The sequence below is a fragment of the Cyprinus carpio genome, unplaced genomic scaffold, assembly GCF_018340385.1.
Source record: "Cyprinus carpio isolate SPL01 unplaced genomic scaffold, ASM1834038v1 S000006820, whole genome shotgun sequence".
Classification (NCBI taxonomy): Eukaryota; Metazoa; Chordata; class Actinopteri; order Cypriniformes; family Cyprinidae; genus Cyprinus; species Cyprinus carpio.
This window is the reverse complement of record NW_024879401.1, coordinates 261774-272658: the sequence shown is the minus strand read 5'-3', so window position 1 is coordinate 272658 and position 10885 is coordinate 261774. Positions and strand designations below refer to the sequence as shown.

Here is a 10885-nt window from a genome sequence, read left to right as displayed (position 1 = left end):
AAAAAATAAGCATGCCATGCAGTCACCTTATTTTATTAGAGTCTTCAAGGATATGCCAAACAAGGAAGTCAGATTAGCACTGAGACTAACCTTTTTACATAAGGCTCCACACCCTTGTTCACAAAAGGAAAGATTTATTTAAAGGTGCTGTATGTGGGATTGACACTGAGTTGTTGAACTAGGTATTGCAGTCCAAATTCAAAATATCGGAGAGGGGTTTTTTTTACCCGTCCCCTCCTCCTCAGACTTGAGGCACATGCAGGTTGCCAGATTGATGACACAAACAAGCGCACTTGACGATGAATGAAATTAAATACGCTGTGTTTTCCACCAACTGCAACCCTTGGTGCCGAAATACAGTTGGGTTAACTGGCAGTGGGCGGGTTTAACAAACCAAAACAAAGACAGACATTCCACCCGGATCGCACATTTTCAAGGGATAATAACTGACCGTAGCATTGTTTTTCAGATAAACAAGTATGTTAACTTAACATGTTTCTTATATATCTGCAAACATATTATGGTATTTTTATGCTTTAGTAGAGTCAAAAACTTGTAGCACCTTTAAACATGAAAAGAATCATTTTGTTGAAATTCATCTTAAAATTTCTCCTTGGCATCAGTGGTTTACCTGTTGTCTTCCTTGAAACTGAAAAGTTAAACATGTATTAATATCCAGTTGTTTTTTTTTTTTTAAAAGCATTCACGTAACATACAAAACAAATACTTACTTTTTCTTTTTTCCCTTTCTTGATAATTTTCTTCTTTTTCTTGGGTTTTGGATTATCGATATCCTATCAAAAAGAGAAAATTCAGTTTTTCAAACAAAAAGAAAAAAAAATGCATTTTACCCATTATAGAAATACTACAATGGGTCACTAGAACTTCTACAAGATATCTAATACTACCCATGATGCCATGGGCCAGCTTACCTGTGCTTCTCCCCCTGTCAGAGCGCTGATGTCACTGAATCGTGTGATGTTACTCAGCTGTGATGTCATTCCCACCATTCCTCTTCCTGAGTCTCTGCTCACGTGTCATACTGAGACGCACCATCATGGACTCCTCATAGTTTTTTCCTTTTTATGAAGTTTTTTTTTTTCAAAATTAAAAGAGGAATGATCACACCAACGGTTTTGTTTACCGTATCAGCTATATTTAATGTCTGGAATATAATATTTCCATAAACTTTCATATGATGTACCTGTTGAGCTCTTCTCTGCTTTCCCGTTCGGTCTGGAAGTCTCTGCGGTCTCTGATCTCTTCGGGAGCGTCGCTGTATTGCTGTCGGAGCTCCTGGATCACAGAGCTGCGGAGTGCCGCTCTCTTCTGTTTATCGATCTGCTCCTTCTGTCGGTCTGCTTCTGTCATGTCTCCGTCTGTGTATGGACAGGGCAGGGTTTGGGATGAGTATTGACTATCGGTGTTATTGTATGTCTCTACATCTAAATCCTCAAGCTAGGTAACCAACGTGAACTGCTAAACAAAATCAAAAGACTTACCATAATGCACTGGAGCAATACGAGGAGGTACGTATTTCCGGCTGGCTGAGGGATCTTTTTCCCCCTTTGAGTTTCCTCCTTCGCCCTCATCATCAGAGTTCTCAGATTCACTCAGCTATGTGTGGAAGAAAAGCAGCAATGTTTTGGTGTTATATATATATTATATATATATATATATATATATATATATATAGATATATATATATATATATATATATATATAAGTATCGCATTTGCATGTTCACGGTTCTCTGACATTGTTTTTGGACACATGACACACACCAAAAAATATTCAATTTTTTTTTCAGTAAGGGTTTTATTTTGATTCATTTTAAAAATAGTTTTTATTTAACATTTTTATGTTTTAACTAACTATTAGCTTTTCATTAAACTCACAAACTCCCTACAGTTCCTTCACAAACCCAGTTTGGGAAACCTTAATGTATAATGTTTAAAGGGATACTCCACCCCAAAATGAACATTTTTGTCATTAATCACTTACCCCCATGTCAAATCCGTAATAGCTCCATATCACCTTCTGTATCATCTGTGCCACATGGATGCGCGCTGTTTTCTTTCAAATCAAAACTAAATACACTAGAAACGGCGCATCCTTGTGGCACGGATGATACAGAAGAGCATACACAGCATATAGACACAGAGGAGACCGCTGACAAAGGAATTATTGAATAAAGTCATTATTTTTGTTTTTTTTCGCTTACAAAAAGTGTTCCCGTCACTTCATATAACCCAGATTGCACGTCTGATGGCAGATGGAGTATTCTGACGATGTCTTTCATACCTTTTATGGAGCTTGACACTGCTATTTACTTGGCAGTCTATGGGACAGTCACAGGCCTCCCGGTTTTCATCCAAAATATCTTAAATTGTGTTCTGAAGATGAACAAAGCTTTTATGGGTTTGGAACGACATGGGGGTAAGTAATTAATGACAAATGTTCATTTTGGGGTGGAGTATCCCTTTAATGCACTTCACGTTGATAACAACAAAGCCCCTTTCACACTGCGATTCCAGATAATACACGGGTAATGTGTCCCGGCAATTGTTCCCGGGTCGCTAGATTTTGCCCCTTTCACACTGCCAGTAATGTCCCGGAATCTGTACGTGTTCACACACAACCCGTAAAAGGTCCCGTAATGACACGTGACATCAAGATGTGATGTGTAATGTACGAGTCGAAAACGCTAGCCACGCTAACTTTAACTTAAGCTGGCGAACGATCTCATCTTCAGCGCGGATAGTGAGGGAGCTAACTGATCTCTGCTTCATTACAGTTTGCACATAATTGTTTTTGGAACGAACGTTGATCTGCCTTCAAAACACCCGGTAAAAGAGTCGAACAATAACGTGCGTCATCACTACAACACACCCTTTACGGCATTGGTTCTGGCTTTTTTTCACACAGAGCTCGTTCCGGGACTGAACCCGGCAATATTACTAGGTACTCAAATCAATCCCGGGATGTGTTTGCGTTCACACAGAAGGTGATCCGGCAATTTTCCGGGACCAACATGCAGTGTGAAAGGGGCTCAAATGGAATAGATTTTCATACTCATATTTTTATATCAATATTGTACATGATGATCCTATTTAAATCAAATAGGTCAAAAAAGTAATCTAAAAGTAGTCTGATTATATGGATTATGATACTAACTATAATTTTTTGTCCATGTAATTTGGAATCAGGTAAGCCAGGTTACAAAATCTACCTAGCTCCGCTTATAGAATAAAAAATACGTTTATTAAAAATATGCACAAATTAAATAAGTTTAATTCAAAGGAACATTACCTTGCTGACCAGATTCTGAGGGTTAGGGCGAAAGTGTAGAGGGTCATTCTCAGCTGGAAGAAACACCATCAGTCAAGTCTGTTAACTTGTGGATGAGTGTTCTTAATATGTGCAATCAATGACAAAAAGTGTAAGAATAAAAGACTTACCAAGGCTGCCTGTTACTGCGGTCCGTACTAATTTATCAATCTGATATTTCAGCTTTTGATCTAGAGGACGCATCTTCTCTAAAACCTACAAAACAAAAACAGAGCGAGGTGAATTATCCTTAAACATAGGCACAGCAATTAAAGTATTCTGCTGTCACAAGTATATACTGATTTATAACTTTTCCATACATTTAATTGCATTTACATTATACATGGAAATCAGGAAGAATGAAAGACATGGTTTCAATATATTTAATTTGATGCTACAATTGCCAGTATTGTATTTGTTTATTTAGAGAATTAATTGATTCAGCTGAGGAATGACAAAAAAAAAGATGGATGGACACACTTTGTTTTTGTTTTAACAAAATGAATTTGTGAGCGTTATGTGCTTTATGAGGTTAGTGTCGTACCGTCCTTATGGTGACTAGCCTGTGGATGGCGCTGTTGTCCTTCAGACTTTCTCCTTCTGTCTTTAAACTGATCAAATGAGTGACGTCTTGAAGGTAAAACAGTAATAGATGATATTTCAAGTCCAAAAAAGACAAACCCTAGAGAGAAAAAAGAAAGAAGATATCAAACATTTTTGGCAGATTGTGAAGATATGTAATCAATATCATAAAAATACTTCTACCTTAGAGGTCTGATAAGCTTTCTCTCTGACTTTCTTTATCAGGTCCCGGACATGACTTGTAACTGAAGCAACCTGAAAATAAGACCGTGTCAATCACCATCACATCTTCTCATATCTTTGTGTATTATGACCGATCGTGACGCGCTTGAACACAAAATAAGAGCGTATAAAATCATCTAAAGCAGAATCTTCAGGTTCTGTGACATTACAGACCTGTTCTGTGAGACTGTTGAGTAGAGTAAACGCACAGCAGCGGGAAGATCATTATCTACAAGATCCTGCAAAATACAACTACATTAGTTAAGCGTTTCGCAGAGAATATAGATAATAAACGCTATCAGGTTAGCCAATGGACAGTTTTGCCATATTTTGTCAGTTATCCGCGAAATAATAGAGAATTCCATGACACGGAACATGATAACAGCACTACAATCAACCAGTTACATCACAACACATCTAAAGTTTAGGTTGAAATTAAGGACAAATTTATTTATTTAAAGCACAACTCACGTTTTGCAACGGTGGTGGCCGCCATCTTGGATTAACCAAAGTTGATACGGATGCCACGTAGGGGACAAAACTCACAGCACGCAATTCAAAAATCGTCTTGAGACAAATTGAGTATTTCGTGTTCAAATGTGCTTGAAATATTATATAGTGTATTACATACACGAAGATAAAACGACCGAAAACGATATTTTGAGGCATTAAAAGTCGAATAAAAACATACATCAAGTAAGACACACATTTTAAACATGAACACTATTTTTGTTTACCATTCCTGCTAGAATTCATAATCCAGCATACGGTGGTTCTCTAATCTTGCTGGTTTTAGACTGATGTGTTGGCTGGTTTTAGAGGGGTTTGGGAGCATTTTTCAGATGGTTACTAACCAAATATAAATACAACAGGATCAAATTGCAGATTGTTTGTAGTTCATTCACAATTCTAAAATAGAATTTGTGATATTCGACTTTCCCGAGCTTTCTGCAGTTTTACCTTTCACCAGAAGATTGCATCACTTATAATGCACAGGAGTAAGAATATGTGAGACAGTTCAGTCTGTGCATTACATATTTATATGACTCTTACATCATGAACATTTTCTGATCACTTAAAAATTGAAACTTTAAATGCATGTTAATTTAAGTTATAACATTAATCACATATATAGCCTAAGCCGTGTACTTAGCCTGCTGATGCAGATAATTATTTAGTTTGGAATAACTCAATAATATATGCAGATGAAGTTAAATTAGTTGTTTGTGATCTTAAATTCTCAAATAATAACTTGTTTGAAACAAGAGTACATAAGAAGTTGGCCTACAGGCTCATCTATGCAGTTTTTTATACTATTAGACCCACAACATACAGTAAAAAATTACAGTATAGTATATGAGAAACCAAACTTTAGATAAGAGAAATTTTCACTATTCTGTGTCTACCCCCCTTACAAGTTCTAACCCCCCAACTTGTAATTATTGAATCGATTTGTAGCCAAGTACTTCTTACATGTATACTGTATTTTTGCAGAACTGAGAGATGACTGTTTAGGGGAAGTAGAGAAAGTCTTTTGTCATACAGTTTGGTTGAGGACGCTGTATTTTTAATTTCTTTTTTTTACTGTACAGTAATTAACATTTTATAGCCTTCTGAATTGTGTTTATATTAAATTCTTTGCCATTTGAGCTTTTCTTTTTTAGTGTTTTTCATCTTCTGCAAGATCTTTTCACAGTAGTGTAATGGAAGTAAATTTTTCTTAAAGCTTATTGATGAATTTCACTGTATCTGCATCTACACTTACTGTGTTTTTAATGGTAAAACAACAACAACAACTGGAAATGGTAAATTCTATACTGTATTTGTGATGGTAATGACAACTATATTTACACAGAATCTTGTTATAAGCAGTTAAGATTATATTAATTTAATGTATTTGTATTAGGAAAAAGTGAACAGTATTTTTTTTCCCCAAATTAAATCACTCTCTATAGTTCTTCTAAAAAATAAATTTAAATGTCTAGCTTGATTAATAAGCCCAAAATAGAGGTATTATGGCAAATGTAACATTATAACACTATTAATAAAACAGATGTTTAAAGATAATGCAATCTGACCTATTAAAACTAAAATGTTTACCCCTTAAAAAAAACTTTAGAAATTTCTCCTAATGGAAGAATCAGTAACACTAAACACAAATTCACTATTAGTTTAGATTTTTCCCTCAAACTCCTAACTTGTTTGTGTATAGTAAGTAAATTGTAGTAGTTGGGCAGAGTTATGCAGAATAAGGCATTAATATGTGCTTTATAGGTACTAATAAACAGCCAGTATGCATGTTAGTAAGCAACCAGTGTTCCCTCGTCTAAAGAGTTACCAAAGAATCATACATTTACATATAAAAATAAATGTTGTGAGTGTGTGCTTGAAAGAATTAGCTTTCACTAGCTTTCTCTATACTTTTTCTATTCTATCTTGTTTTATTTTTGTCATATATATGTATATACATATATAAAACTTTCTTAGTGTACCGCGTTATGTTTTTATTGGTGTTTTGTTGGTTTTGATTGTTTCTATTGTCATCATTTGTAAGTCGCTTCGGATAAAAGTGTCTGCTTAATGACTAAATGTAGAATGCAAATGCAGAATTACATCTATAATAAGAGGAAGAGAGAGGCACAAATACATTAAAAAGGTGTTGATAATGATATGAGATGAGAAACAGGCTTACATAGGTGCAAAGTGAGAACAGATAGAGACAGATGTGTGTCAGTGTGAGAAAAGCAGTGTGTCCTTGAGCAGCTGCTGCTGTACCTAAGGGCCGACGCTCTTTCTGTTAACCCTCCTGACATGAAGGACCTTAGAGGAATCACTAATGAATCTGTGTCTGGGCTTCTGAAACTAAAGGAAATCATATGTGTTTCAGACAAAGCTTTTCTGGAACATACACTCTCTTTCTCTCTTTCTTGTTATGGCCACAGAGGATATGTCTATGTTTGTGGCTGCAAGAACGCTTGTAAAATGTAATTATTATCTGTCTCTTAAAGAGCTGCCATGTTTGTTCCCATTCTTATGGATTAGAGGGAAAAAAGCAATAAAAAGTTAACCCAGTTTCCCTCTCTCATCAGTAAATGGCTTTAAGTCATTCTGAGGCTTTTCTGCTCTCTGATTGGATGTTCTTTATAGTGCCGTTTAAGGAAGGCTCCCTCTTAAATTAGTCTTGGCTGGTAATATCATTAGCTGGATGAAACTCTTAAAGATGTGGTCTAATTAGTCTAACTCTAAATAAAATAACATCACACCTTCAGCTCCCCTTGACACACTAACACAGAGTGCAAAGATAAGAAGGGAGCATAACAGTTGAAAGTGAGTGTAATACAGACCTCATTGAAAACCTATAGGCCCCTTACCAAGCGGAGCAATCCAAGCAGATTGGCCTCATGGTCATGCAAAAAACCCAGCGCACATTACAAAGAATCCAATGGTAACAGTGTGATCTGCTGCTCAATGACAATGGAGCGCTGCGCACCCCCACACGACTATCAGGGGAGTTTTAACAGTTATGCGTCCTGCCACATAAAGGATTACCAGGGCTGTTTCTGTTACTCAGATAACATACAACTGCTTTCGACAAAGACACCATGCAGGCAAAGCAAAATCCTGTGGAGATGTGGGAATTGGGCTCTCTCTTTTCGACAAGAGGCTTTTGATTTAAGGCCTGAAATTCATGCATAATTCTGGCTTTTTAACCACTTTCCCATATAAATGATAAAGAACGGAGAGTTAATATTTGTTTGTTATTTTGTCCCTTTTCAAGCTATTTTGTAACTATACAAGTATATAATACAGTATATAACTAAAAAAAGTATAAAATATATACCTAAATATAACTAAACAAGTTATAAACTAAACAAATCACTTTTTAGTCACTTTTCATTTTAGTTTTTATTTATATATCTATATATGAATTATTTTTATTTTATTTTATTTATATATTCATTTCTTTCTTCATGTTTATTTATATATTCAGAATAATTTTTAAGTGTCTAAGTTTCATTTTAAAATTAATAAAGTTCCTTTATTGTCACTTCACAAGTAGGTTGTGAGTTTTGACTCCAATAATGAATGTTTCCAAATATAAATAAATTAATTCAAAATGATAGATAGATAGATAGATAGATAGATAGATAGATAGATAGATAGATAGATAGATAGATAGATAGATAGTTAGATATGTAGTTTGAAAAATGATTAGATGGATGGATGGATGGATGGATGATGGATGGATGGATGGGTAAATGAATGAATGAATAAGTAGACTGATAGATGGGTAAATAAATAGATGATTGAGTGAATGAATGAATTAATGAATGAATGGATGACTGAATAAGTAGATGAATGGATGGATGGATGGATGGATAAGTAGATGGATGGATGGGTAAATGAATGAATGAATAAGTAGATGAATGGATGGATGGATGGTTGAAAGGATGAATAAACAAACAAACAAACAGAAAAGGTTAATGCAAAAAGAAAGAATATATATATTCTTTGGTGGATTACTTTGAGTCTGCATTTCTTTCACGTGATTTCTCCTCCAGAACTTACAGTAATGTCAGGGGAATGAATGCCCAGCAGAACATTACATATCAGACTGTTACAATCTTGTCTCGGCGTATGATTGACGCTCCTGCATCTGCTTGTTTAATTAAGACTCCAGCTATTGATGGCTGGTGGGGGGAGGGGTGGGAGACACTAATAAGTGGGTGAAGAGCAGTTCAGTAGCACTCAGCATTTTTCCCTAAAGTTTACTGTAAACACAGGGCTGTTTCAACCTCTTCCCAGCACTCTAAATAGATGGAAATGGGGTAACACCTCCAGGCTTTGTCTGACAAGGGCGACATTCAAAGATCCTAACACTGTTTAAGGGCCCACCAAACATTTCATATTCGTGGATGCCAATTACACACACATGAATGCATAATTACTCTAGAGGAGCTTAAAGTAGCAAGTCTAAAAGCCCTAGTTATTTCAATGGAGCCTTCAGGCCATGGTGATCAGCATCAGGTGGAGGAAAGGCTGGGCTTTAAGTCCATCTCCTGAGGAACTCTGGACAATGTGAGAGAGGGTGTGGGCTGATCTGATCGTCAAACCCAAAGTTGAGCTTAATGAAAATGAATGAGGGACTTCCCTTGTCAGTCTATAAGGAAATAACACAAAATTTAACATATACATACAATATTCCTAATAAATCATTAATAAGGATTGGTTTTAACCTTTAACCCCAACTTAGGGGTACTTTTAGAGTTAAACAATCTATTTTTGTTTTTTTGTTGCTGTTGTTTAAAAAAAAAATCTACTAGTGTGAAATTTTTGTTCAAACCCCTTGAGTTAATGCTAAAACCTTTATACCACCACTACAATGGATTTGAAATAAAAACAACCAAGATGTGATTGAAATGCAGACTTTAAGCTTTAATTCAGGGGTTTGAACAAAAATATTACATAAAATGCTGAGGAATTACAACTATTTTTATGCACAGTTCGCCCATTTTCAAGGGCTCAAATGTAATTGGACAAATAAATGTAGTCATAAATAAAATGTTCATTTGTAATATTTTGTTCAGAATCCTTTGCATGCAGTGACTGCCTTAAGTCTGGAACTCATAGACATCACCAGAGACTAGGTTTCCTCCATTGTGATGCTTCCTCCTTTGTGAGGCCTTTACTGCAGCTGACTGCAGCTGTTGTTAGTGTTTTTTGTTTTTTGTTTTTTGCCTTTAGTTTTGTCTTTAGCAATTGAAATGCATACTCGATTGGGAGATTGACTTGAATCGTGCACTTGTTCTATGAAGCGCTGTCTAATCAACTTTGCTGCATTCAGCTGAATCTGATTAGAAATTCATCCGGCTGCTTCTGTCTTCTGTGACGTAATCACTAACACCAGCAACCCAGTGCCACTGGAAGCCATTCATGCTCATGCCATCAAACTGCTCCACCATGATTCACAGATCATGAGCTGTTCCAAACCTTCTCTATACCTTTTTCTTCCCATCATTCTGGTAGAGGTTGATCTTATCATCAGCCATCCAAAGAATGCTTTTCCACAAGTGGTCTGGCTTTTTTTTTTTTTACATGTTTTTTTGGCAAAGTCTAATCTGGCCTTGTTTGCACCTTGCGGTGAACCCTCTGTTTTTGCTCTCCTGAAGTCTTCTCTTGGTTGTAGACTTTGACAGTGACACGCCTACATTCTTTTTTTCTCAGAATGTACCAAACTGTTTATTTGGCCACTCCAAATGTTCCTGCTATCTCTCTGATGGATTTGTTTGTTTCACTTGCATGGAGAGCCCCTATGACCACATGATGTTGGTTCACAGCAACATCTTCCAAATGCAAAATGACACATTTAGAATCAACTCCAGACATCTTCCAAATGCAAATGATGTAGAAATAATGAAGGAATAGCCCACATCTGTCCATGAAACAGATAATGAAGGAATAGTTCCAATTACTTATGGTTCCTTGAAAAAAGGGGAGGTACATATTAAAGAGTTGATCCTCCTCCTCCAATTTTGATGTGAGTACCCTCAAATTAAAGCTCAAAGTGTGCACTTTAAGCACATAAAATAAGCAGCTAAAATAATAAAAAAAATGTGCCTGTATCCAAATATGTATGGACTTGACTGTATATATAAATATATATATATATATGTGTGTAAGTGTGTGTGTGTGTGTGTGTGTGTGTGTGTGTGTGTGTGTCAGTGTATTGTGTGTTCAGCAGTAGGACAGC

The 10885-nt window shown here is 36.0% G+C and overlaps 1 pseudogene; it reads right to left on the bottom strand.

Annotated features, from left to right (window-relative positions):
* Positions 1–740: 740 nt before the first annotated feature.
* On the bottom strand, positions 741–10184 carry LOC122145011 (annotated as a pseudogene).
* Positions 10185–10885: the final 701 nt, after the last annotated feature.